We start from the raw sequence: 21404 nt of genomic DNA, 5'->3' as shown, positions 1-21404 counted from the left end.
ATTTAAAGAGAATATAGGGGAATATGGAAGTCAGAGGACCAGTTCCAGAACTGGTTCTCTCCTTCTATTACGTGGGTCCATGGGGCTCGAACTCAGGCTGCCACATTTGGAAGCAAGTACCTTTACCTGCTGAGCCATCCTGCTAACCCAATCCTTCCCCCAATGTTGTTACGCATTTTTACACATACGTACACCCCTTCACCAATGTCACGCCTTTTGCTGGTCCTCTTCCTCTCTCCCAATCATATACACTCCATTACCCATTTCTGACCCTGCTCCCCTCTTGAAATAACCTGTATTCCAGAATATTAGTTTAAGATATGTTATATTCATTTATGCTGTGGAATATCTGTTTAATGATGCAAAGATACGTTGCATTTTTTTATGTTGCATTTGTTTAATTCTATAAAACTGTGTTACTTTGCCTGTCTAAATACCTAATTGGTCTCATAAAGAGCTGAACAGACAATAGCTAGGCGGGAGAGAGATAGGCGGGGCTGCCAGGCAGAGAGAATGAATATGAGGAGGAGGGAAGATTGAGAAGAAGAGGAGGACGCCAGGGGACAGAGGCACCCGGCCACAGAGCCAGCCAGGGAGTAAGAAGTAAAGAAAGACATAGAATAAAGGAAGGTTAAAAAGCCCAGAGGCAAAATGTAGTTAAAGATAAATGGGATAATGTAAGTTAGAAAAGTTAGCTAGAAACAAGCCAAGCTAAGGTTAGGCATTCATAAGTAAAAATAAGTCTTAATGTATTTATTTGGCAGTTGGGTGGGTGGTGGGTCCTGTGAGCTTGAGGCCAGCATGGCCTACAAAGAAAGTTCCAAAATGGCAAAAATAAATAAACAAACAAACAAACAAACAATAAAACAAAAACAAGCAAACAAGAATTCAGTTAAATTTAACACAACTTCAGTTTTATGGTTATCAACTCCATAAGCATGATGTACTTAGAAGTGCTGAAAATACAGTTGCGCTGTTCCAGACAGAAGTAGATGCAACGGCCCCTGAGGCAGCAGTTCACATTCACCTACATCTTCCAAGAGTCTGCAGTTGCTAGCATGCTCTCTTTAACACAGATGTACATCTGCAGACTGAAAAGGGTCTTTTCCTCTGTGTCCTGTTTAAATCCTTTTTATTAAAGTCAGGAAGACGCATTTCCAACTTTCTCTGTCCCTGTAGTAAGCTCTAATGTGGCGTTGGGAGTTAACGGTGGATGGGCATGCGCTGTGGAACAATCCTTCTGTACCTGTGAATATGTATTACTCTCAATGGTTAATATAAAACTGGCCGATAGCAAGGGAGGATAAAGTTAGGAAGGACGACCAAATGGAGGACACTGGGACGAGGAAGGGCAGACTCAAAGGAGACACCAGCCAACTGCCGAGGAAGCCACGAGCCACATGGTGAAGTATAGCTAATAAATATAGTTAATTTAAGTGTAAGAGTTAGCCAGTAATAAGTCTGAGCTATTGGCCAAGCATTTGTAAGTAGTATTAATCCTCTGTGTCGGTTATTTGGGAGCAGGCAGCCGGGACAGGAAAACTGCTTACAGATATGATCAAAATACACTCTATCAACGCATGATATTTTCAAAGAACAAATACGGTGTAAAAAAAGAAAACATTACCAACATTGTGAATTCCAAGGGCAAAAGCGATGCCTGTTTCAGTGAAGTGCTAATCATTCAATGGTCCTCCCCACGCTTGGCTTGACACCCAAGTATTTGTGCTCTCTGGCTGATTTCCAGGTAATCAACTTTATGCATGGAAATGTCTGATAGCTCTAACGATTATGATTAAGTCAATATGGCTGGAATACGAAGGGGAACTAAGAGAAACACCAATGCTGGACTGCAGCAGATCAGGGGCTATGTCTGAGCATCTCTCCTGCTCTGAAAAGACACTGACTCCCTTAGCCTGTGGTAGACACTGAGAGCATCAACCCCCATCCCAGTGAAGGGCTCACCAGTTCTGAAACAAAGACCATGACTTCCCCGGAGACATTTTACCTCTAGATCTTAATACCCCAATGGGCATTCTTAGTCACATTGGAGGGATAAAAGCACAGTTTAAGCTGATCAATGAGTGGATCAGGACTGGGTGCTTTAAAGGCAACTAAGCCTTGAAACCCATTTCTCTACTCAAAATGTGGCAGGCAGTTAAACTTCCTATCTGTAAAGTGAGGGGGGCAGTAAAGTAACTGTCTCGAAGACTAGATGATTACTGACAGGATTTAGTTACTATACGTAAGTCTTTTAAGGTAGTGTGGGGGCAGGCAGTAAGCCCTCGGATGTCTGCTACCAGTCAGCTACAGCAGTCTGTACTGCTCTGTACCGACACTCTGAGGGAAACCATCCTTGTCCAGTGCGCTGTGGATCACGGGCCCATCCCTGGTTCCTGTCCACCAAACAGTATCACTGAGCCTCTGGTTCTGATAACCTTCAAAACCATTTCTAAGAATTGCCAAACCTCTGGGGGGGAGAGGTGAGGCATGGGATGGATAATAATTCAGGAGACGAATTTGTAAGAACAAGAAATTAGTCAGGATTTGAATGAAAACGCTAAACATCGCTTCCTGTGTCCAACTGAGTGTAAACAGGGATGAAGGTTCGAGATCAAGTGACGTGCCCGGAAGGTGTAAGGAGCCCCAAACCAAACCCAGGTCTTAAAGACAGCCACTGTTGGGATGTACTTCTGTGGCAGCTGTATGCACACATTTAATGCTACGCTGTAGGAATAAAATTCAAGTAACCAATTCTAACATCAGGAATAGTTCCCAGAGAGACACACAAGAGTACAAGAATCATTGTGTTCACTCTGCTTGTTTTAGCTAAGGGACTTTACAGAAGGCTGGAAGATTTGGTGTTCTAAGCAGAGGCCAAAGGGAAGCTGGAAACTGGAGTGAAGAAAGCCTTTAAATGATACAACACTAACTGGTTTGGGGGGGCAGGGCAGGAGAGCCATTAGTGGATTGGGAAAAAAAATAAGTTCCGGGAACTGCTCTGAATGACCCATTATTTCAAGGACAACAGCCTAGGACAGAGTCCAGTTTGAGAATCTAGGCTAACGTGGCCAGAGAAAAGCGGCTTGATTAAAATGTAAGGTCAAATTTCAGTCCACGAGTACTGAATCCAGCAGCGGACTACCAAAAAGACTGGTGTTTTTAGTACTTGGAGACACCGAAGACAGCGTCAGTCCTGGATCCTTTGTTTAAACTGCTCTACTGTGAGGCCTGCAGGAGCGGGCGTGCACAGGGGCTCCCTTCAAAAGCACACCGAGGGGGAGGCTTTGCCAGCGCGCCACATCTGTTCTGAGGATGCTTTTCTTCTCTGTAGAACTCTCCCCAGTCAAACTCAGGACATAGTGAAAAAGCAGCCAGTCTTTGAAAGACCAGACACGAGAAGCAGTCAAGAGGGATATACTTTGCAGGACAGCTTGCTGGGCCTATGATGAAAGGGAAGCGGGGAAGCTATCTGTGACACAGGCCCTGATTGCGGGGGAGGGGGCCGACCCATGCATGACTCACCAGCCTGATTGACATGTCAGGTATCTTCCCCAACTCTTCCCCCCCACACACACACCCAGCTGGGTCCCTATGCTCTTCCCTGCTGAGGCTGTTTGCTCTCAGGGGGACAAAGGCAAGTGTCACCAAAGGCCCTGAATGCCACACTTCTGTTCACCAATCCACGCCATTCATTTTTTTTTCCATTTACACCTGTACTGTCTACACCAGTTGCTAGGCACTGGGGCCTTAAAACCTTACGAGATACAGTAGTTTAGAAAACAGAACTCAAGGCTGGGGAGAAAGAGATACTATAAACACAAAGAGTAACCTACATGGTTTTAACGACTTGCAGTCAACTGCGGTCCAAAAATATTAAAATGAACAAATCCTGGTTTTTGACTGAGGAGAGAGGATCGACTCACACCATCCCAGAGGGAGCACAAATTGCTTTGTGCAGGGCAACCCCACCAATGACACGCTTCCACCGGGACAACCCCTTCCCCATCTACTTATCAGACCAGCTGCTCACACGGCCTCTGTTTATTCATGGACCTAAAGAATACTGACACTGGCAATTTGGAGATGTCAAAATACGCCCTTTAAAGTGTGTTTTGTAAGAAAAGGCCGAAGTCTGTTATAATGTGAGTGTACGGGAAGAGAGGAGAGGGGAGAAGGGAGGGTAGAGGAAGGGGGAGGGGAGGGAGGGAACCCAGTATGTATAGGGTTTCATAGCCTTTGGCTTCTGGCATTCAGTGGGGGGTCTTGCAGTAGATGCAGAAGGCTAAGGGGACAACTGTATCACTGACAAATACACAGGAAATGTGATATACTCTCACAGGAAGACTTAAAGCAGGGAGAACGGATGGAATGGGTCTCAGAGTGGGATATATTTTCAAAAACAGAGTAAGAGAGGGCTGCCTGAGAAACTGGCAGCAACGGGGGGGGGGGGGTTTAAAGCCAGCCCTGTGTCCATCAAGAAAAAGCGCACTGTACTCACTACACAGGGGCACAATGGCTCAGAGTGTGCACCTGGCCCGGCTCAGCAGTGGGCAGTCGTGCAGAGCGCATGTGCCGAATGACTTGGAGCAGTAGAGAGGTGCCAGCTCTACGATGCTCACACCACCTCTGTCCCCATGCTCCTGGCTGCAGACGACCTGCTGCCACTGTGCCCTTTCCAGCTTCATCTCCCTCACGGCGCCTCATCTGTTGCGTCAGAGGACCAGTGCAAACATCTTCACTGCCCGGCTGGACTGGCCCACTGCTGAGTGGCCCGTGGGCTAGACTGCATGGGCACGGAACTGTGAAGGACCCTTGACACTCTACCTAGTGGCTGCCATGACCCGATTTGCAACGATGTCCCATCATGTCGCCAGGTCTGCAGCCTGCCTTTCTGCTGCGGTTTCCAGCTTCCGAGCTGTGTGGCCCAGTGACGTGACTTCTCCAGGGTGCTGGGCCAAGTGGGAACACAGCTGCTCTGTCCCACTGTGCTAGCAGGGACCAATCCAGGCTCTGGTGACTTCCTAACAGGAGGGGCTTTGATCCTCTGTGTACCAAACAGTAGGCCTTTCTTTGATCTGCCTGGCCCCCCACAAATTAACAAGAGGGACATGACAAGAAAGGATTGCTCTCCCCAGACACTGGACCCTGCTGACACCAAACCAAAGCCACAGCCTCTTCAACACAGAGTCTCGGACCTCCCCTCAACCCGGAGGGCCTCATGGAGACTGCAGGCCGTAGCTAGGTATACCAGAATCCATTTTTAAAATTCCAACCATAACAGTACCCCAGAACTACCAAGGGGTGCAAGAGCACAAATAAAACACGGGGACAAAGAAAAAAGGAAGCGAGTGAAAAATGATAAGTTAGAAGAGATCTCAGGAAACCTCCTGAGACAAAAAAGTCTAGGTAGACCTCAAACTGGAAATCTTCCTGCCTCGGCCTGGCCTCCCGAGTGCTAGGAAAACAGGCGTGGCCAACCAGGCATGGCTAAGAATTCTTTTGATGCACACATTTCCCAGGAGACAATCTCAGCTGAGTCATTTGTCACTATAAAATCCTGGACCACTTTCAGTAACTTATGCGACTACACTGTGGCACACCATGGGACACTGACTGAGGCTGGCACTCCCTCCACTTGAAGGGACAGCTGAGAGGGCATGACGGGAGAAAAGAGGCCAGCGCACGGCCTACCATCACTCCCAGCAGGTGCTTAGAATTTAGAATCCTTAGCCCTAATTCAAAGATAGAACAGAAGCACCACAGCACGAAATACTGTACCCTCTGAACCCAAGAAGGCAAACCCACCCTCCACCTCTCTCCTCATTGGCTCCCTTTGAATGGAGTGTAAGCCCAGGTAAATGACACAGCAGAGCTACTAGGAGCAGGTTCACAATGAAAAATTACACTCCAACGGTGTTACAGCGAAACTGTCCCCTGTCTGCTTCCCACGGGGTTCCCAAGGAGGACGAAGAAGTGGGGCTGGGGCCTGGGATAGTAAGAACGGCAAAGGCTGCTGAGTAACAGCCAGATCTGAAGTGTGTGAGCTCTCCCGGGCAGTCTGTGTGAGGGAGAGAGCAAGCAAGGTACCAAGCATGGCTGGGACCTAAGGCAATCTGTCTGGACAGGTAAGACTTAATAAAACTACATGGTAGAGCTAGACCACAAACCACAGCAAGGACAGCTGGTGCCCTAAACCCAAGCCAGGGCCATTTCTGGAAATCTGGCTGCAAAGGTGACCCTGCCAGGTGCCAGTCTCCTTGTCTGAGCAATCAGTCCAGTCAAATTCCTTTGGCTTAAAATACATCATGGAAGTGTAGTTGTCTGCTATGTAACCCCAGCACATTGGGTTTTTTGTCCCCCCCCCCCCAATGGTCAAAGCTCACCTAGAAACAGCCAGCTAAGCTGAGCTAACAAACCTATGACCTGAGAGGCAGCAGATCTAACGGCCTGCACTTGGGCTTGTCCATCCCTTTTAATGGTCAACTTAGGGTCAGCAGACGTGGAATGCTCTTCATGTTGACTGCCAACACACACACACACACACACACACACACACACACACACGGGGAGGGCGGGAGCCATAGCCACAACACACAAACACATACTCTCCCTGAACTTTAGAGATGTTCTACACTGAGAACATTGGCGCCCAGAGAGAATAAGCAGCATTTTTTTTTTAAGAAATGTTAAAATACAGCCTCAGGGCACGTGGGCTCTGTGAGACCCCAGCCAGTTTATTCTACAATTGTAAGGCCCTGTCTCAAAACAAACAAACAAACACCAAAACCAGAATTGTTAACTACACAAGTCTACAAGAGGGAGAACACTCGAGTATTAAAAAGCTTTAGGACACGAATATAACCTAACAACAAAATCCCTCAAAAAAACCTGGCATTTAAATAATAAAGTTGGGTTAAATCCCGGCTACAGAAAAATAACCCTCCACGTTAGTTCCGTGCCTCCTCCGACTGCGCGCCACCGTTCCCACACACACAAAGCGACACTGTCTTTGCTACTGGAGACTTCCCATATGCTCTCCCCGCTCACTCAAAGACGGCAACTCTTCTAACCACCCTGGTGACGTCTCTCTTTCTGCCGAACATGAAGAAAGCCGGCACATCCCATTCCGGGGCTCAGATCAGTAACTACAAGGCATAGATGTGTTCTTTAAATTGGGGCCACAAATCAGGCCATTGTTAAGAAGGTAAAGCCTCCCTACTGTTTTAGGACGAAATGGACAACTTTGGGACAAACATGTTTAAAATGTTGCCACAATCAGTAGTCCTTTGCACCAAAATAAGATTAGATGTTTCAAATGGGAAGCCTCCATCTCCAATTCCTGTTGCTGCTAGTTAGTATTTAAAAAAAAAGGGGGGGGGGGATTATTTTAGGGCCTGAGGGCACGCGGCATTGACAGAGAGCTTGGGTTGCACATATGAAGCCCTGAACTACTCAATCCCCGGGACTCAAGAGCACACCAGCACACAGAAGGGAAGGCGCAGGGGCACACTACTCTAAACTAATCTAAACACCACTAGAGGACACTTTTTTAACTAACAGCTACTCCACTGGCTTTGCTTTTTGCTGTGGTCTGTGGTAGTAGTAGTTTGGGTTTTTGGTGTTTTTGTTTTGTTTCCCCCAGAGACAAGGTCTCACTATGTAGCCCAAACTGACTCCATAATCCCCCTGCCTCAGCCTCCAAGGCACTGGAACCGCAGGCTTTACCCACAGGCCCAGCTGTTCTGTTCTTAAAGGAAGCCATCTGCAAGCCTCCCTGTTCTGCTTCCTTCTCATTTCCAACCCTTCCTCTTTCCTCTGACCCAACATCAGGCACCCTCCACATAGCTCCCTGCAGCTCTGCTATCTGGACCACACATTTAGCATGCAGCAATGTCTACGTGACAGAACCTGGTTATTTCCCATTAGGTCTTATGAAACCTAGCACTGTACCACCTTAGGTTAATTAGTTCTTCCAATTTCTGAGTAAGATAGTCCACAGACATGACACCAGAGAGGGAAAGACAGACTTGGTATTACAAAGGAAAGAGGAAGACCCACCCACAACAACAGCTTCCTAGAATCCTAGTTACAGAGGCATTTTCTCAAGGAGTCCTTCCTCAATGTGCTCAGCAAAGACATTCTGGAAGGTATGAAACAACTTTAAAAATACAAACTCATGCACGTATCCCTCTTTCAAAATCAAAAGGAACTTCTTTCCACTCAGGACAAAGAGATGTGCTTTTCTGGTCGTTAAAAGCATTATATAAAACCCAGGCACAGAAAGACAATTTTCACTTGTACTCACTCAAAGGTGGTTTTTAAACACAAAGCAAAGAAAGCCAGCCTACAAACCACAGTCCCAGAGAACTTTCAACAATGAGGACACTAAGAGAGACTTACATAGATCTAATCTACATGGGAAGTAGAAAGTAGAAAAAGACAAGATCTCCTGAGTAAATTGGAAGCATGGGGACCTTGGGGAAGGGTTGAAGGGGGAAGGGGAGAAGCAGGGAGGGGAGCAGAGAAAAAATGTAGAGCTCAATAAAAATCAATTTAAAAATGTAAAACACACAGAAAAGCGTTACATAAATAACCTAAGAAACTCAGGTGTAAGAAAAACAGCCGTCTGAAAGAGAAGTATTAATGGTCCTAGAATTCAAATCTTTTTTTTTTTTTTTTTTTTTTTTTTGATTTTCGAGACAGGATTTCTCCGTAGCTTTTTGGTTCCCGTCCTGGAACTAGCTCTTCTAGACCAGGCTGGCCTCGAACTCACAGAGATCCCCCTGCCTCTGCCTCCCGAGTGCTGGGATTAAGGCGTGCGCCACTACCGCCCGGCTTAGAATTCAATTCTAAGTAAATTCTTAATAGCATGTACCTTTAAGCCCAAACTTCTTCCCCTCTCTCCTAACAGGGATTTTAGCCTTTACGTCCTCTAACATGGGCTCCACATACCAAACTATTTAGCAAACACTCAGAGGTGGGTTCACTGCTATAGAATTGCTTCTTAACAGTACCAATTTCATTTCCACTTTAAACCTCAGAACTGGTGATGACTTCTGGCTTCATCAAAACACACTCTGTCACTTGGAATCAGACAATATCTGACGCACAGAATCCTCCCTGCTGGCCAGTGAACATCAGACTGCTGCAGGTTGACTTAGAACTTATTCCCACGATAACCAATCAATGCCCACGATGCTACGGTGCAGCGGTGAAACCCATGTATCAGCGTGGGACTCTGGCCGCCCCGTGACTGGATTTGCTTCTGCGCTTCACAGCTGCCTTTCATGCTACCAAGCTTTTGAAATGGAGCCAACTCAGGCTAACAGATTTCTTGAGCTGCTGTGTCCAAAGCCGTGCACATGTCTGCCTGCCTGCTACCATGATTCCCGCCATGACAGTGATGGACTAAACCTGAACTAAATTAAATGTTCTTCTTTATAAGAGTTGCCATGGTCATGGGTCTCTTCACAGTAATAAAACCCTCAGTAAGACATTCACATCTGTATCTTCATAGAGAACCTGGATGGGCACGTGACAGCCCGTATAAGCCTGGACTAGTGCGGAAATGAATACGCCCTCGTGACATTCCAAGTCACAGCTTTTTAAATGTGGCTGCACCTCACAGACACCCAGAAGCTTTAACACACAGATGTCTAGAAGTTCAGGGCCGTCCTTCAGGAGGCCGAGAAACCTCTCTGAGCAGCTCCACAGTTCTCTGAGGAGCGGTCTGCCTGGGCCACTGGTTCAGGAATGAATGGGCTTCTGCACTCTGACAAAACCCCCTACAGTCACAGCTGCTGATGCTCCGTCACCCATGGTGCATCCGTATATTGTGTTACACCGACAGAGCCGTCTCAAGGACAAGCTGCTTTTCACTGTAACGGATTCTAGCGCAATTCCTCATCTGCTGTAATTTTACCAGCTAAGAGGAAGGAGGACCTCTTTTATTCAAACCATCTCTCCAAGTGAAACAAAACCCTCCCAATATAGAAATTATTTCTCATGTGTGCTAATACTGCCCTGCCTCACACTTGATGTATACCCAGCATGCATTATACAGAGCTACTATCTATCCTGCAAAGTCCCCAAACTGAGGTGATGTCCACGAGAAGCCCCCCGCTGTTAGCTCTTTAAGCCACAAAAGAGGGTCTGGATGATCTTGAAAAAAGAAAACTTTCTATCTTAAATGAAAAAGTTTTCCATGCCATTCTGCGTCTGAACAAGAACAATTCTTTTCATTTTCAGAGGAAAATAAAATGCAGGTTGTTTTCCCCCTTCATTCACAGAAGCCCAGAGGCAGTCAGCTGGGTTCCCAGGGGGCATTCGATATAAGCAGAGTCACTGTGGTTGTCACATGAAGGGGCCTGCAGAAAAAAGATCCATAGAACAGACACTATGATAAGCTATACAAAAGGCCGTCAAAAACAGGTGCTGGCAAAGATACGGCGAAACTGGGGTATTTGGGGGGGGGGGGGGCTTCTTGTTGTTCAGTTTGTGGCTGCTTTGCTTGAGACAGGGTCAAACTTCCAGAGACCCACCTGCCTCTGCCAGGCTCAGATACTCATGTTCAATGACAGCGACACTGTTATGGCTTAGGTGTCGTGGGAAACAGTCCAGCAAGTTCTCAAAACAAGAAAGAATTTCATGCTGCCCAGCATTTCTAGATAGTCACGCAAGAGAATGAAAATCCGTGAGATACATTATTTCTAACAGCCCCAAAATTAAAGCAGCTCCAGAGTCCACCAACTAACCAAGGAATCAACAAAATGACGGACGGAGCAGAAAGACAAGGAGATTGTTCCCCAGCACAACACACAAGCAGCTACCCGTCACTTGGTTCCATTGCATTCAATGTCCCAAACAGACACACGATTAGACAGACACGAAGTACCAACATGGCTGCCAATGGCAGGGGGGTGGGGGAATGCCTACTGTGTGACTGTGTGTGTGTGTAATTTTTCCCCCCAGGACGTTACATGCTCCAAAATTATATTCAAATAATTTTTTTAAAAAAAGTTTTTAAAGGAGGTACTTAAATACTTAAACTTTTTGGGTATTTATATAAACTTCTAGAAATCAATACCAAAGAACTAAAAACAGTTGTGTATTACAGTTTCCCTAAAGATCACCATCAAGGTAATATTTAGGACTGCAGAAATATTGAGATAAGAGTCGACTATTAAAATCCTACCTGGAAATTAGGAACTACAGAGACTGTTGCAGAGGCCCACAGTTACATACTACCCTGCTGCCAAATCGAATTAATTAAACATTGGGAGAAATGAAAACTTATCTTCACACAAATGTCTGTATAGCAGCTTTCTCACGGTAAGTCAAACTCAAATAACTATCATGTTCTTTAACGGCTGGACAGTTAAACAGCAATATGTCCATACTATAGAACATTACTCGGGAATTAGTTTTAAAAAAGAAAAGGCCTGGGATATTCCCCATGAGTTGTTAGTGGGGCGCCCAAATAATGCAAGCAAGCCATTATTAGCGTTGCTCTTGGTTGCCCAATAGCTAGACTGTAAGATATTGCTGAAGACACGACACACTTTGGTTGCAGGACAACAGAGAAGTCAAGATGGAATTGATCCAAAATTTCCCGCCTGCCGGCTAGCTTTCATGATAACAGAAGGTGTTTTGGGCCACTGGAGGAGAAACATGAATGGCTTTATCCAGCAGTGAACCTTGAACTGAGAGTACTAACCAACCTGGCAAACACGGTATGTCTATTGGAAAAACAGTGGAGAAAGGTTATGGAGGCAACCAACCACTTTCTGATTGAATGTGTGGAAATCTGGTCAAAAGCCCACGGCTCGGGGTGGGTAATTAAGGCCTAGGGACTGGTGGGGGGGGGGAGAATCTGGTACTGTTGTTCTGCTAGACAGACGTGTTTTCAAACTGCCTCCTCAATTAATTATACTCATATCCACTGATAAGTGTGGATTATGCTTATCCCCACTGATAAGTATGAATTATGCTTATATCCACTGATAAGTGCTTTCAACCTTGGGCAGAGAAGTCAATGTAGCAGGTGGGGAAGTGCTGAGAATAAAGGACGGTGAGTGCTCGGCCCGAGGTAGGACACGGGTCACCCTCTACTGCTCAGGAGACACCAAGGAAGAGGGAAAGAAAAGAATGGAAAAGCCGGAGGACGGAAAAGGGTGCTGCTCAATGTTGTCTTCTGGACATGGTGACTCAGGAGCTCACTGTAGCTAGAGTTACCAGCTCGAGACCTGCAAAGGGTCAAGTTGACACCAGCAGACAATGTCCCAGCAGGCAGCATTAACTGGACTTGCTGGGTTGCAAAATAGAAAGCGGGGAGGGGGGGGCAAAGAAAATATGAGAGGATAAGAAGGTGAAAGGGGACACATTGGGAGACACCCAGGAGTAGGGGGAGAGGAGAGTTGGGGGTAAAAAGAATCAAGATATATTGCAATCATGTCTAAAACTGTCGAAGAATAAAAGACAGTTTTTTAAAAACACCGACTAAAGTACCAACAACCTAGGTGAACCTCCAGAGACTTAAACCGAGTCGAAGAAGTCGATCCACTTACATAACATTCTGTAAAGACCAAATTACAGAGCTGGAGAAGAGCCTAGGGGTTGCCAAGGGTTAGAGGCGGAGGGAAAAGGGGAGGCAACCAGAGCAAACTTGCACTGATGGTACCATCCCCTGCCAGACTGTACCAAGGTCAATGTCTGCAAGGCATTTTCCCCAAGTAACCAGGTGAAGGGTATCTAGGATGGCTGTGCTCTCTCCTGTATTTTAAATTGAAGTATAATTAGATCATTTACCTCTTCTCTTCGCCCCCTCCCATGTGCCCCTGCCCCGAGTTCCCTCCGTGTGTGCTTGTGTATGTGTGTGCGTGTGCGTGTGCTCTCTTTCAGCTGCATATGAATCTACAACTCTCTCAAAAAGCTCAATTTTTAAAAATCCATAACTGTTATAAGAGAAACTAACCAAGTCAGGCAGTGGTAGCACATGCCTTTAATTCCAGCACTTGGGAGGCAGAGGCAAGTGGATCTCTACGAGTTCGAGGCCAGCCTGGTCTACAATGTGAGTTCGAGTTCCAGGGCAGCCAGGGCTGTTATACAGAGGGAGGGAGGAAGGGAGGAAGGGAGAGAGGGAAGTAGGGAGGGAGGGAGGGAGGGAGGGAGGGAGGGAGGGAGGGAGGTTAAAACTAACCAACAAGCAAGGCTAAGCATCTGTTAAAAACAAAACAAGACACACATCCTCTACCTGATCTACATGGTGGTGACTTTAGGGTGTAACCAAAATTAAAAAGGCTGTGTGTTGGAAAAGGAAGAGGGGAGGGGTCCTCGAAGCTTTGCCCAGAGCTTACACCATCACCCACACACTGGCATTTCCACTGCTCCACGGCAATCGGAGCTACCTTCATTCGACACTCTATCCAGACCGTGGGGATGGGGAGCTAGCTTCCATCAGCCTTGGTTCTGCTTCACTTCGGGGAACCCTGAACTGCTCATGGGCTACTTCCCAAAGAGGAAGAAAGTCAGGGAACAAGTAAAGACTCCCGAGTCAGAGACACCGTGACCCCGACGACTGCAGTCATCACGTCAAATGCAGGAGCTCATCCCGCAGAACTGACTGCAGAGGGCCGACCTGGGAGAAACCCAGACCAGCTCCAGGGCTTTGGAGGACAGTGAGTGCAAGCGAGAAGTCTGTCCCTTCCTCCCGAAGTGGGACACCCTTCCCTCACCTCAGCCCCTCCCTCTACTGAACACAGGGTCTCTCACACAATAAAAAGTGTCCTACTGCTGAGTTACTCTCAGCATGCCCCCCCCTTTTTATTTTTAAACAAAAACCCTCTCACCGCGGTTTTATATTGTCACAGCCTAGGTTTTTCTGATAATCAAATGTAAAAGTTCACTGCCTTATAAAAAAATTAAGAACTTTTTTTTTCTATTGTCTGGTTAATTTCTTATCAATGCCACTGAAAATGACAAGAATAAAGTATTTTATCTTGCACGGTACCACACACCTCTAACCCCAGCACTCGGGAAGTGGAGGCAGGTGCTAAGTCTGATCTACGTAATGAGTTCCAGGCCAACCACAGGCTACATAGAGACCCTGTCTCAAGGGGAAAAAAGGCAATTTTACATGAGGAGGAACTCCTGTCTCCGTGTGACCTAACTGCCAGCCGCCACCTGGCTCTGCACGGAGGAGCTACTAAATTGGTGCAGCCTCCCATGCAGACTGAGGGGCCTCTGGAAGCTCCACCTACACCCAGTCTCTCTCAGGCAAGGCTTTCCTTTCTCCACAGGTGAGCATGGTGCGCCCATCCTGAGGAGGGTAAAGGCAGAAAGCTGACGTCACACCACATGGCTGCATCTGAGGGGAACTTCTGAAGCTTGGTGAAGTCACACCAACAAGAGCCAGTGTTCTGCGATGGGTTCCGTCAGCCCGGCTCCCCCCAAGCAGCAACATTCACCTCTGAGCTATCAGCGAAACCAAGGAACGTTAGTGATGGCATCAGCCTGAAGCCATTAAGGCGTAACCAACGGGTCCCCACAGGAAAATTAAAGAGACTCGAGGGGAGGGGACCCCATCTGTGTACAGAAGTTGTCAACAGCCTTTCCTAGAGAAATCAATTGGGTAAATTTTAATACAATTGGGTAAATTTAATACAAGATACTGCAAATGCTCTAACACATGCCTTTCCTGGGCATCAGATTTCTTCAGGAGTGGTGATCAAAAGTCGGCTTCTCTCCTAGAAACTCAGAGAGCTAACGGTTGTCCTTATTTTCTTTATCGAAAACATCCTTACTCAGCACAAATTCACAAAGTACAAGACAGACAGATGGACAGACAGACATACACTGAAGGGTAAGACTGACTTACCTGGCAGGTTACAGAAATAAAACGGTGCATAAATATCCTAGCTGATCTATCACATTTTCCCTTGTGCACAAAAAGCTGAAAAATCAAAACTGTTAAACTGCGTCTAAAATAGCTTGTCATTCCCTCCAGTGCTTTCTGCCATACACACGAGCAATCTAATGAGGTTCAGCAGGCTGCAAAAGTCTACAGCCATCGTGGGCCACTATAATAAATACTCAAGACTAAAAGGCTCCTTAAACCCTTTCTTTCTCATACTTCTGGAGGCTACACTGTCCAGACCTTTTTGTACTTCTTTTTTGTTGTTCTGGTTTGTTGAAACAGGGTCTCATTATGTAACTCTGGCTGCCTGGAAACTATGCAGACCAAGATGGCCTTGAGCTCACAAAGATCTGCCGGCCTCTGCCTCCTGAGGACTGCAATTAAAGGTATGCGCCACCACACACAACGTTTTTTCCTATTTTTGAAGACTTATTTTTAATTATATGCTTATATAATTGTATTATATGCTTATGTGCGGGTAAATACACATGAGTACAATGCCCACTGAGGTCAGAGGCTTCAGATCCTCGGGAGCTGGAGTTACAGAGAATTGTGTAACACCTGGTGTGGGCTCTAAGAACTGAACCCGGGTCTCCTATAAAAGCAACAAGGGCTTTTAACAACTGAGCTGTCCTCCAAAATTATTGTTTTTTTAAAAAAAAAATACACACAATCTCCCCTTTATGTAAAGGTGTATTACAGATATTCATTTGTCTTCTGGCTTTTGAAAATGCAGACTGAGCAGGGTGGTGACGCACGCCTTTGATCCCAGCACTCGGGCGGCAGAAGCAAGCTGATTTGTGAGTTTGAGGCCAGCCTGGTCTACAGAGCGAATTCCAGTAGAGGCTCCAAAGCTACAGGGAAACCCTGTCTCGAAAAACAAAAACAAACAAAAGGACAATGTAGACTGTTGAAAAAAAAATCTTCAAAGAGAGGGGTCCTGTAAAGCAAGAGTAAGTTTGGTCTGTGAGAGAGGGTCATAAATCCATTTTTTAAAAGTCAAATGTTTTGGAACACTCAATCCTAAGGCGGGGGGAAAAAATGTCAAATGTTCTGTGTATTTGAGAGGACACCACTGCCCTGGTTGGTTTCCTAACTGTGTGCACAGCTCTCTGCAGAAGAGAGGCCCTGGTGATTGACAGCCGAGTCAGCAGAATTCTGTTTACACTCCTAGTATAAAACAGCTTGATTCTTCCAGGCCTTGCACAGGTGCTGATGAACAGTTAGGGAAATATTTTGATTTGATCACTGAGAAATTGTATACCCCCGTCAGCGGACACACCCTAAAGTGTCCTCTACCTGCCACACATAGACTAAGGTTTGGGACACAACAGCTTCAATTCAGAATCACCCAACTCCTACCTGGGTCATCATGGCCTCATGGTGACAAGTGGCCTTCTGTCTGAGATCTGTGTCACTGGGGGAAACGGTCTGGCAAGTCGGGAGAAGTTGCTCTGAGTTTAACAGGATAAAGGGGCATAAACTCTGGCCTGATTTGCCTGACCATCAAACAAATCCTGCATTATTACAGACTGCAATGCTTCACTAGTGAGTTAAGAAAATTCCTGTATGAAGCCTGAATGCTCTCCCTTGGACGACTCCGGCTTCAGGAAGGGACCATTAGTAACAGAATCACACCAATGACCACCCCAGAAGGAGCCACCAGTGTACTTAGGGCTAAGAACCATACCACGCAAACTGTTCAATGTAATCTTCCCAATAGTCCCTAAAGGGTTATTTTCTTATTTACAGACGTGGAGACTCACACACAGAAACCACAGAGCCCATACCAGGTGGAAAACAGATCCAAGTCTGGCTGCTGAGCTTTTAACTGCCTCTAAAATTAGAGCGGGTTTAATCTGGTCTGCCAGAAAAGCAGGAGAGAGCATCAAACTAACGACCTGTAGACACCTGCGACCAACTACCGGCTCTGAGGCGTGGGGTAAAGTTTGGGAAGAGCGTTTTCTATACAGGGCAACCTGATCCCAAGACAATGCTTCTGTAAGATGTCAGAGAACCGGCCTTTGGAGACAAGCTCGGCGGCACATACACTCCCCCTTCATTTCAAGTTTCCATTCTTAAAGCGCCAGATTGACTTTGGTACCTTGGAGGCAGCAGGAGTTTGGTACCTGGGCAGCAGGCCTGCTTTGCAACAGTGGGTGTTGTGCAGTAATGCTGTGATTCTAGCGAGGCTTTGCCTACGGGTTGCGAGGAAGTTCTCATTTGTCTTGAAGGACTGTAGGACATAAGGATGTCCACTGTGCTCAGCATGGAGGACTGAGAACCAGGATGAGTCAAAAGCCTCTCCTATGTTTCTTTAATATACTTCACACAGGGGCTGGAGAGCTGGCTCAGCGGTGGAGAGCACCGGCTGCTCTTGGAGAGGACCTGGGTCCCATTCCCAGTACCCACATGGTGGCTCACAAGCCTCCGGAGCTGTAGGTCCAGCGGAACCTATACCCTCTTCTGGCTTTTGTGAGCACTATATACACATGGTGCACACATATACACGCAGGCAGAACACCCATACACACAAAATAAAAATTAAGTGTGGTATGAAGAAGACAGACTCAATTATAAAACTATCTACGGGAACTAATTATACTAATCTATGTAATTAAAATACACATCTAAAATGTGTATTAAGTGCTTAATGGCAATAAAAAGGCCTATGAGAGGGAGTCCGAGATAATTATCTTGCCCTAGGTTAAGATAAAAAGCAGAAGAACAGGTGACAGGTTTTTAAACAACTTTTTCAGAATACATTTCTGTATTTATTGGCGTTGTGTGTGCACACATCGACTGGTTACTGACTTCCACTATGTGGGTCCAGGGGATGGAACGGTGGGCGCCCAGCGTGAGGCAGGCACCTCCACCCACTGAGTCATCTCCAGCACACTAAGGTTGTTTTTCACGTGTCTTCATCTCCCAAGCCAGCTGCAAATAATGAGACAGCTTAAAGAACTTTCAGTGGAATGTGTAACCAACAGACAGCCGACGGAGACAGTGTCTCCTGAGTTGGTAAAACAGGTTAACTTGAGGCCAAGGACGACTGAGGACACCGATACCCTGGCCCCTGCAGACTAAAGCGAGGTAGACACGCACAACACTATGTCACTGGCTGCAGCAGCACTGGCCCCACGCTCAAGCCTACTTTCCAACTAACAAGGATGTCCTATCTCACCATGAAAGGGGGTCAATGTATAAGCGTGTCCTCCAAAATGCCACCTGCCAATCACATACTACTCAGTAACTTCAAGTGTCCAAGTCTACACGCGTCTGTTTAGTTGGACATAGTGGCTTATACCTTTTATCTCACTGCTTGGAGAGAGAGGCAGGTGGATCTCGAAAAGTTCTTGTCAGCCACGTAGTGAGTTCCAGGCCAATAAGCGATACACAGTTGAGACCCTGTCTTGGGGGCCAGGGGAGGAAGGAGTACCTATATCTATCTCAGAGGATGATGAAGCTGGGGTGCCATCTGGGTTGTTTTTCAAATACCGACTATTCAACAGTGCTGTTCTTGATAGAGAGACCTGGGCAAGCTTTCAACTGCCCAGTAAAGCAGGGAACACGCATCAGAAGGTGAGCAGTAAGAATCGCACAGGCACCCAGCAAGACCAAGAACAGGGTAAAGGCTGCTGTGTGGAGACAGGCAGCCAGGCCTGGGACATTGTGGGCATTCACCAGAGCTTCTCCTGCCACTAGAGATGCCAGCAGGTGAGAACAGGCAGAAGTAGTTCCCATGGAATGCAGGCTGCTGTGTTGTACGTACACGGCGGTGGGGCCTGCGACATTGCTGATTCTGCCTCCACCTTATAACTGCCACGCGTTGAATCTGCTTCACCAGAAAGCCAGGTCGGCAATGATTAAAGCGGCGCATTAAAACATGAGGACATGCTTAAATATTTGTTCAGTGAATTCATTCCAGGCAGTGCACCCAAGAAGACCTTCAGTGGCGCTTGGCCAAGTCAGTAGGAACTTTACAGGACAGAAGAGCCTTCAGACAGAGTGCTTGGTGGGTATCTAAAGCAGAGGGCACAGCATGGGAAAAGCCAGCGAGGGATGAGAGGAAACAGCAGCGTTGGGGCATTGGTAATTCAACCACGTCGGGGCCCAGTGATGTTACCTCCCCAGAACTTTGTGGAACCCAAGTCTGCCCACAGTGTCACCATCACCAGACAAGGCTACTTTCTTTTCTTTGTTTTTTTTTTTTTTTTCTACTATGCTGCCCTTGCTGCCCTGGAATTTTCTATGTACAACAGGCTGGTCTTTGCCTCCCGAGTGGTGGGATTAAAGGCTTGTGTGACGGGCACATCAACCACTGTCACATGAACTCTAAGGTGGCTCCAGACATCCTCTTTATTGTTATTATTACTATTATTGTTATTATTCCTCTTTGAGAATGGCTTGCTACGTGCCCAGACTGGCACTGAATTCACAATCATTGTGCCATTGTGCCCCGTCATCCTGTGTGCTGGGATTATAAGATGTTACCATACCATACCCACTCTAGACGTCTATTCGTGCGCCCTCCTACCCATCAATGTATTGTTCCAGTGTGTTCTTTCTACATTATCCACCCACACTGATAGGACTGCTCCTGCCTAGAGCCTTTTGTTCTCCTGATCTGTGGACAGTGAGCAAGTTTGTACTCCTCTTTGGGCACAGAGGCTCCTCTGAGATCTGGCTAACGCCAGCTTCCCAGTCCAGTTTCTGTCCCCAAAGCTACCAGCAGCAGCACCGTCTGTGCACCCTCTCCTTAGGCAGATCCCAGGGGCCCTGACAAGTCTTCCAGATACCCTCCTTTACTCCCATCTACACTTCCGGGCGAAGATTGTATACCACACAGTATACACCCCTGGGGACTCCTCCCAAAGGCCCCAGCTTAGGTTAGGTCCCACTGTCTAATCATACATTAGCCACCAACTACTGGGCACGAAGGCAAAGGCTGTGGCTATCATCTGATCTACCATGAGCACACAAAGGAAGCCCACTACATTCCTATGCAATGAACGATAAGCTGCAGAGTAACACCAGAAACCAGACCAGGAACACAACAGGGTTGATCAGTTGGCCAAAGGCACCAGCAGCTATGGCTTCTGACTCAATTTTCCTTGCCTTCATCAGAGTAGGCAGAAAATAACTCAGGTCTGCTGGCCACTGAACTGCTTCCAACTGATTGAGAAGCCCTCCAAGCAGGGACACTGCGTTGTCACCCAACCTTCCCATGGCGCTGCCTTTAAACCTCGGGGTGCTCATCTGTGTACTGCAGCAGACAGTTGGGGTGATCCCCATGATGCACAGCAGAAGAGAACACCCCCAGTTTAGGTGAGCTCATGGTTCCACAAGCATTCTAACTCGGGATCCCACTCTTCATCCTGAAACTGGATACCCCTCTCTCTTTAAACACTAATTCCTAGCCAGCCCGTCCCCTCCCGGCTCTCCCGGGGATTCAGTCTGCTTTGGGGAATGTCTCCACAAAACCCACACCTTCGGTCCCACCCATTCCAGCTTTGTTTTTCTAGTCAGGCTGGATCCTAGCTAGCCATTCCTGGAAGACTCTTGGCAACACACCCATGGGGCCTGACTCCCAGGAGAAATAACTAGCAGAACCATACTTCTGCCAAATTCAGGGTTCATGTGAATAGCACTCTGTCTTCAAATATCGCTCCACACGACAGAGGAGAGGAGCCGCAGAAACACCGTGCATTGTATGAATGCATCAGTAGGCAAGTCTGCAGATACGTGAATGGAGGCAAGTGAGGTAGTCAGGGTGGTGCGCAGAGCGGGGAAGAGCCGTGGTACAGGCTCTCCTTCCGGAAGAGGGAATGTTTTGCAACAAGACAGCCGTGTCTGCAGAACACGGAGGATACACCAAACCCCTCTACTAAAACTTCAGAGCCTATAATTGTTTATTATGTAAATCTCAGTAGAAATGCACATATTTAAAAACTCACTATTCCCCACTTAGTGATTAAGACGACCTTTTTATTTTTAACAGACATAGTCACTACACACTTACAAGGTACAGTGTGACATTCTGTACACATAAGCAACATGCGATGGTAGTCATGGTAACCGCACGCATCATTCAGGATGCGCCACGTCTCCACACTAGAACAGCCCAAATCTCAGTAGTTACTTTTATATATGTCACTGTTGTCAACTGCGGCTATTCCGTGCTACCCACCGGCACCTGTGAACATTCTCCCCACGTCCCCCTCCCCTTCCTAGAGATTCCACTAACAATCTCTCCTACGGGATTAACAGTTTTAGCTTCCTTCTCTGTATCTGAGAACATACGGCAATTGCCTTTCTGGGCTTGACTTACTCTCTTAGCATCATGCCCTCCAGTTCTATCCATGCTACAAAAAGGCAAAGCAGTATTGCACTGCCCATATGCATCCTCTTTTCTTTATCCATTACTTGGCTGATGGTCAGTTTGATTATTTCTACTTCCTGGCTTTTATGGATGGTGTAGCGATAA

General features: G+C 46.9%; 1 protein-coding gene across 3 annotated transcripts in view; it reads right to left on the bottom strand.

Moving 5' to 3' along the window:
- The window catches only part of Elovl5 (ELOVL fatty acid elongase 5), a 64602-nt gene that overhangs the window by 22223 nt on the left and 20975 nt on the right, over window positions 1–21404 (bottom strand). The gene's annotated exons all lie outside the window — the stretch shown is intronic.

Source organism: Alexandromys fortis, unplaced genomic scaffold (genome assembly GCF_014885135.2).
Source record: "Alexandromys fortis isolate MF-2015 unplaced genomic scaffold, M_Fortis_MF-2015_v1.1 scaffold_22, whole genome shotgun sequence".
NCBI lineage: Eukaryota > Metazoa > Chordata > Mammalia > Rodentia > Cricetidae > Alexandromys > Alexandromys fortis.
The sequence above is the reverse complement of the archived record's forward strand: the minus strand, read 5'-3'. Positions and strand labels throughout refer to the sequence as shown.